Below are 8,222 nucleotides of genomic sequence, written 5' to 3'. Positions count from 1 at the left end.
TGGGAGGCAGAGGCAGGCGGATTTCTGAGTTCGAGGCCAGCCTGGTCTACAAAGTGAGTTCCAGGACAGCCAAGGCTACACAGAGAAACCCTGTCTTGAAAAAACAAAAAACAAAAACAAAACAAAATGTATTACAATTCTGAGATTTTACTGTGCTTATGATCTAATAGTAAATTCCCCAAAGCAGAGGAAATGAGAGATACCCAGGGTCACGGGTCATAGCAAGCTGCATGAGTTTCTTGTTAATACAGTTTTCTTCTACTAAATCTCTTGGGTAAGGAAAAGAATGTGGGTCCAAATGGACACTGTACACTCATGTCTGTATGACAGTTGAGGAAACCTCTGTGGGAGCATTCCATCTTACTAGTTATCATGAAGTTTGCCTACAATCCCAGCACTCGGGATATGGAGGCAGTCAATTTAGGAGTTCAAGACCATCCTACCTTCAATAGGTCCTAGTTTTAAAAAAAAATTAGGTGTGGTGGTTGCTCTGTAGACTACCTTGAACTCAGAGATCTTTCTGCCTCTGCCTCCTGAGTGCTAAGATTAAAGGCATGTACCATCACACGTGAATCTAAGCTTTTCTTCAGTTCCTTTTCGAAAGTAGGAATTTTGCCCTGAGATCTCTTAATTCTATTTAATATCTTTAATCTGTTTATCTTCTTGAATATGGGCAATAGCTTCATTTCACTTCCTGGTCCCCTTTTGATCCTTGAGCTATACATTTTGTATTTATCCTTTCTCGGCTTATTAAAACATTAAATACCACGTGACAGAGTCTATACTATACAGGGTATTTTGAGATTTCCTTTGTCAAAATATCATAAGAACAGTCTCTAGATCATATACTAACATTCTTCTCCCCTGAAACCTCTTGAGCCAGGCCCCCACAATTCAAAACATCTTCAGCACCATTCCACTGATCCCTGAATAAAGCATTCCACTGCTTTTCTAATCCAAAATTTTCAAATCCACATTCCTCTAAACAAAAACATGGTTAGGCCTATCATAGCAATATCCCATTCCCCAGTTCCAACTTCTGTCTTAGTTAGAGTTTCACTGCTGTGATGAGACACCATGACCATGACAATTCTTACAATATAAAACACTTAATTGTGACTGGCTTATAGTTTCAGATGTTTAGTCCATTGTCATTATGGCAAGTAGGTAGATATGGTACTAGAGGAACTGAGATTTCTATATCTTGATCTACAGGCAGCAGGAGAAAATTTTGTCACACTGGCTAGACGAGCATATATGAGACCTTAAACCCCACCTCCACAGTTACACACTTCTTCCAACATGAGCACACCTATTCCAACAAGGCCATACCTCCTAGTAGTGTTACTCCCTTTGGGCCAAGAATTCACACACATGAGGCTATAGGGGCTATACCTGTTCAAACCACCACGGTGGCGCACACCTTCAATCCAACCACTCAGTGTACAGAGGCAGGAAAATCTCTGTGAGTGTGAAATCATTCTGATGTACATAGCGAGTTCTAGATCAGCCAGAATCTTGTCTCAAAAAAAAAAAAAAAAAAGGAAAAGAAAAAATAAAGAAGAAAGAGAGAGAGGGATGAAGAGGAAGAAGGAGGAGGAGGAGGAACTAGCTCTATGGTCTGACAAACATGACCTGAATTCTTAGAAGTTTTTGTTATCTGCCTAAATATTGCACAATTTACTTATAACAAACTTGAGTCCTCTTCCTCCTACCCTACCCTGTCTGTTTTGACTAATCTTCACAGCCCAGGGCTCAGTTATAACTGACAGAAGAAAAAAGTCCTACTTTGAGAAAAATGAGGTCAAATTGCTTTCTGGGTTACTTCTATTTTCAGTCACTATGTGGCAAAATTTATCCTCGTGTCAAAGGGGACATCCGTCTGAACATTCGGGGACAGTGTTTACACATAAATTTGCCAATGTATTCTCACCAAGTGAATAAAGATATGGAGAACTTGGAGGTGATACAGGAAAAGAAAAAGGACATAGCAGAGCTGTTTCTGGAACTACAGACTGTTGCAGACAAAGTTTGTGTCTGACACCAAGGATGAAAGGTTTAGGTTTGGCCAGCCATTTGTCATGTCTTCAGTTGTTGTAGGGATGCTGTAGCTAGCCACTAAGATTTGGATGAGGTATCCCAAAACCTTTGCACCTTAAGAAGCCTTTTGCATTTCACCCCTGAAACTGAAATGTATCTGTCAAAGTTAGATAGCAGAGAGTTCACTGATTGCCTTTATATCTCAGCAAAGAACTCTTCAGGCTGAAAAATATTAATAAGGAGTTACACTATGGGTGATTCTTGTATGTTTGTTTTATTCAATAACTAAGACAAGACAGAAGCCAACTGTTTGTAATAGTCCATTTATTATGAATGAATGAATGAATGAATGAATGAATGAATGAATGAATGAATAAAATAGTGTGATGGTACTTCCCAGTGTTATCTCACCAAAGTAAAGACTATTAGCCAATATTTTTAGTCAAATTATACAACTTCATTTTCTGGCAAACAGAGCTATCTACCTAAATTAGGGTTGGGAAAAATGGCATCAAACATAGGAGAAGATAGAGTTTAGATTGCCCTTGAAATTGCAAGACTAGGGAGTTTCCAAGGGTTGGGAAATTTCTAGATGAATTTTGCTTATATAGGAACTTGACTGAACATTTCAAAATTATTTGGCAGAACATCTTATCAGGGTAAGTTCAAGATCTGAGTCAAACTCTACGGGGTGGTAAGCGTATCAAATTCCAGAAATAGATCAAAGTACAGTCAAGCTTGCTTTTTGTAGCAAATGTAAAGGAATAGATTAGATAGATAGATAGATAGATAGATAGATAGATAGATAGATAGATAGATAGATAGATAGATAGAAAGAACAAAAGATAGATAAACAAATGTCTTCCATCCTTAAGATGGAGTTATGCTAGTCAATCACCGTACTGGGAAAGTAAAAATGGGACCCTGAAGTTCTCAATCATCTGCAGCTATCCTGAGCTACTTGAGACATTGTCACAAGAGGAAAAAAAAAAAACAAAAACAAAAAACAAAAAAACCAAAACTACCACCACCACCAAAAATAAGAAAATAAGTATGAAATAAATAAACTTTCTTAACCAGAAAGCACCATTCCCTATGTTGGGATCTTGAGCTGCATAAAAAGGAGACAGTGAGCCAGGCATAAGCATCCATCACTCTCTGCTCCCTGACCATTAGTGCCATGTGAACAGCTGCTTGGGCTACACAACCGTGAGTTCAAGGCCAACCCAGGCAGCTAGGCAAGACCCTATCTGAAGCAAAAAGTCAAAAGAGAACAAAAGTGGAGTTGTAGCTCAGAGATACAGATGCTAATATTTGGCAGCAAACAAACGTGTAGAAATTCTCTATTCCTACAGGAGCCACAGCCAAAGAAAAACAGCAAAAGCACTCTCTTTCCCGATATATGACTGGAACTTAAGATTTTCTTCTAGCCGGGCGTGGTGGCGCACGCCTTTAATCCCAGCACTCGGGAGGCAGAGGCAGGCGGATTTCTGAGTTCGAGGCCAGCCTGGTCTACAAAGTGAGTTCCAGGACAGCCAGGGCTATACAGAAAAACCCTGTCTCGAAAAACCAAAAAAAAAAAAAAAAAAAAAAAAAAAGATTTTCTTCTAAGCATCCATTATCTGCATGTTATAAATTTTCTTTATCTTTCAGTTAAAACTGTAAGATTTGTCTAGTTTTCCTTGTACTTTTCTCTCATACTCAACTTATACATTTGTTGTTTCATTTCCAAATGTTGAAAATGTTTGTGATTATATTGTTATTTTTAATACCGTTGTATTTAGAGAGCAAGTCCTATGACATTTATTTATTGATTTATTTTGAGACAGTATTTCTATGTGTATATCTGGCTGTCCTGGAACTCACTCTGTAGAACAGGCTGGCCTAAAACTCAGAGATCTGCCTCTGCTTCCCAAATGCTGGAACTAAAGGTATGTACCACCACCGCCAAACTTTGATCCTGTAAGTTTTTTTTGTTTTTTGTTTTTTGTTTTTGTTTTAGACAAACTCCTTGTCCAATTAGCCTCCCAAATGTTGGGCATTGCAGGTATGCACTACCACATGCGACACTTTGCTTCTAAGTTACAATACACAAAGAAAAGCATATTCCTTTGACAAATTGGGCAGTAAGACATGTCACTCTTCACTCTGCATGTAGTTGTTGTCCTCAAGTTGACTTTCTTTGATGGTGATGTAAATACTGTTTGTTTCTGAGACAGGGTCTCTATAACCCAGGCTGGCCTCAAACTTTCTGTGTAGATGAAGATGACTTTAAACTCTTAATCTTCTGGCCTCCACTCCCCAGTGCTGGAATTAGAGACTGGGCCACCCTGTCTAGTTTTATGGGGTGGCAACGATTTAACCCAGGGCTTTGTACATGTTCACCAAGCATCTGACCAACCCACCCACAACCCCAGCCCACGAATACTGTGATTTAAAACAAGGCATGTTAATAGGCTTGGTGGTACACACCTTAAATCCTAGAATTCTAGAAGCAATAGGGATGTGAGTTCAAGGCCAGCCTTGTCTACAAATAAAATTCTAAGAATGTCAGGGCTACTTAGTAGAAAACACTTGTCTCAAAAAAAGTAAAACCTATAAGAAGCCAGGCATGGTGGCACACACCTTTAATCCCAGCACACCGGAAGCAGAGGCAGAGGCAGAGGCAGGCAAATTTCTGAGTTTGAGGCCAGCCTGGTCTACAAAGTGAGTTCCAGGATAGCCAGAGCTATAGAGAGAAACCCTGTCTCGGAAAAAAAAAAAAAACAAAAAACAAAAAAACAACAAAAGACCTACAACAAACAGACATGCAGGCAGATAGCATGCAATGCCAATATTTGGGCAATAAAAGCATAATGATTAGAAGTTCAAAGTCATCCTCAGCTACACAAAAAGTTTGAAGCCAGCCTGGGCATGAAACCGGAAGGGCTGTAACAGGCCAGAGTATGGCATATGGGTACCAGCAGATCTTGTCTTCCTTCATTTCCTCTCCCTTTATTTAAACACTCCCACATTCCTAAAGCCAGCCACCAAGGTCTAGGCTCTTACTTGGCCACCTCTTTATGCCTGACTCATTCCTGAGGCTGATCACCAAGATCCAACTATCAGAACATCAAGGTCCAACAATCAAAATTCCCCATTTGTCTACCTTAATTAACTCCCCCTATCAGAACTACCAACCTAACCTGGCTCATTCTGACACAGATCTCTTCTTTTTTCCTCTTAAAGTTACTCCTGCAAAGCTATATGCTGCTCTTTCTGTCCTGCTGGATTCTAATTCAGCCACCTTGTTTCTTTCCCTTGCTTAATAAAGGATCTCTTTGTTGGTGTTTACAAAATCGGCACGCAAACCACACAAACACTGATCTTGGTTAATCAGTTTTTTAAGCACACATCTTTTTTGTTTGTTTGTTTTTGTTTTCTTTTTTTTTTTTTTTAAGATTTACTTACTTTTATGGGAGTACACTGTAGCTGTCTTCAGATACACCAGAAGAGGGCATCAGAACCCATTACAGATGATTGTGAGCCACCATGTTGTTGCTGAGAATTGAACTCAAGACCTCTGGAAGAGCAGTCAGTGCTCTTAACTGATGAGTCATTTCTCCAGCCCCCTTGAGCACACACCTTAATACTAGACATCCAGGACCACAAATAGGGCTTGGGAGCTTAGATCTATTAGTCTGTTCTCAGGGTAGACTTTTTATAGGAAAAGCCAAATTCAAATGTTTAAAGAGCAAGGGGGGAGCAGTTGACTTCCTAGGCAAAGTATTACAGCTAACCTTTAAGCTGATTGGTCTTGAGTAAGGTAAGGAGAGTGAGTGGTGGGTAGGCTGTGAACAGGGAAATTTCAGAACATTGACATAACAGAGCATGAGTATTATACACATAACTTGGCTTATTGGTAGCATTCTTCATTGTCAGCCACAAACCCCACAGTGAGCTCATATGTAGATGCAGGAAGGGCTGCCCAGTGGTCAGCTCTGACTCAAGATATTTAGAAATAACAGTTCATATTGACCTTTGATTTGACGAGTCCTATGTAAAGCTTTGTGGAATATAGATAGATAGATAGATAAATAGATAGATAGATAGATAGATAGATAGATAGATAGATAGACAGATAGACAGATAGACACACACACACACTATAGCTGTCTTCAGATACACCAGAAGAGAGCATCAGAATCCATTACAGGTGGTTGTGAGCCACCATGTGGTTTCTGGGAATTGAACTCAGGACCAGACCTCTGGAAGAGCAGTCAGTGCTCTTAATCTCTGAGCCATCTCTCCAGCCCAAAGTTTATTGTTTTTAATTGTGTGTTTGTCAGTGTATGTGTGTGCAGGTGCTTGGAGAAGCCAGCAATGTCCTGGAGCTGGAGTTACAGGCAGCTGTGAGCTGCATGGAATAGGCGCTGGGTTTTGAACTCAGGTCCTCTGGAAGAGTAGTATGTGCTATTAACCACGGAGCCATCTCTCCAGCCCATGAAATTTCTTCGGATTAGCAAACCTCATATAGAGCATTCAGAACAAAACAGAGTGTGTGGTCAGTATGTCCTTGAGCTAAGTTACTTCTCTGTGTCAACGGCATGTTACAGCAACAATATGAATTAGCTGGCAGGCATGGAACAAAATGGCTACAGTTATTCTAGGGGGAGCGGGAGAGGTGGGGGAGTGGGGTTAGACCATAACATTTTTGTGTTGGAAAATTGGTTTGTGGGTGTGGTCTCTGCCAAACCTGGGGTCCAGAGAGAGGTACCCTGTGATGCTGTGGGCAGGTTTCTTTAAAACCTGTCTCTAAATAAATAAATAAATAGCCGGGCGTGGTGGCGCACGCCTTTAATCCCAGCACTCGGGAGGCAGAGGCAGGCGGATTTCTGAGTTCGAGGCCAGCCTGGTCTACAAAGTGAGTTCCAGGACAGCCAGGGCTATACAGAGAAACCCTGTCTCGAAAAACCAAAATAAATAAATAAATAAATAAATAAATAAATAACACTGCTATAAGGATTCATAAAGCATTGACGGACTACTCTGGTATCCCTCGGGCAACCTGACATCTGCAGGGTTTGGATCCTCATTCTTGCCCTCAGGGACAAAAGGGGTCTCTGTGGTAAGTCATTGGGCCTATCCCATGCACTGCAGCATCCTGGCTGCCTACTCTTACAACAAGAATGTTCTTATCTGGCCGGGCGTGGTGGGTGGCTCATGCCTTTAATCCCAGCACTCGGGAGGCAGAGGCAGGCGGATTTCTGAGTTCGAGGCCAGCCTGGTCCACAGTGTGAGTTCCAAGACAGCCAGGACTATACAGGTCTCGAAAAAAAAAAAGAAAAAGAAAGAAAGAAAGAAAGGAAGAAAGAAACAAAGAAACAAAGAAAAAAGAATGTTGTTATCTGGAAGGAGGAAAATGGAATCCAGACAAAACCCATCTGCACTCTGGACATGGGTGATCAGTAAGCTCTACGTGCTATGCGCGCCCCTCCCCCACCCACCTCCATGACTATGACTGAATCATTGCTACCAGGAACTGTGTTTGGGCTGAGCTCTCCCTGCTGACCCACTCCCAGGAAGGCCAGTGGGAAGTGAAGGTAAATATCAATCAATCGTACCATTAGCTCATCAGGAGCAGAAACCAGGAGGCACTTAGCAACCGGACTTAGTCTGTTGGCCTGCTACCAGCACCATGACCCAATTTGCTCCTAAGGACCATCAGTGTTCATTTGAAGCCATGATGGTACCTCAGGCAGAATGTGGCCACCCACAGGGCTGCACACATGTTCGGCCATCTCAGTAGGAATAGAAGGTAAGTGACCAGCAGGAAGGCAGGCAGGCAGGCAGGGGGTGTGTACCAGTGTAGTTAACAAGGTCCGGAATTCTGAGTAAGCTGTCACCACAGAAGACAGACACAATGAAATGGCTGTGGGTATAACCGTAAAGGCTGGCCCCTACCAGGACTGCCCATTCCTAGGACCAAGTCCAAACAATTGGGCTCAATTCCATACCCAAGAATACCACCAGCACCAAGCACCAGCCTGTCTTTTGCTATTGTTTGTTTGATTTTTCAAAGCAAGGTTTTTCTGTGTAACCCTGTGTGCCCTGGAACGCGCTATGTAGATCAGGCTGGCCTCGAACTCACAGAGTCACCTGCCTCTGAATCCCAGTTGCTGGAATGAAAAGCATATGCCACC

The sequence above is a fragment of the Mus caroli genome, chromosome 16 (genome assembly GCF_900094665.2).
Source record: "Mus caroli chromosome 16, CAROLI_EIJ_v1.1, whole genome shotgun sequence".
Classification (NCBI taxonomy): domain Eukaryota; kingdom Metazoa; phylum Chordata; class Mammalia; order Rodentia; family Muridae; genus Mus; species Mus caroli.
Note: the sequence above shows the minus strand (reverse complement) of the source record.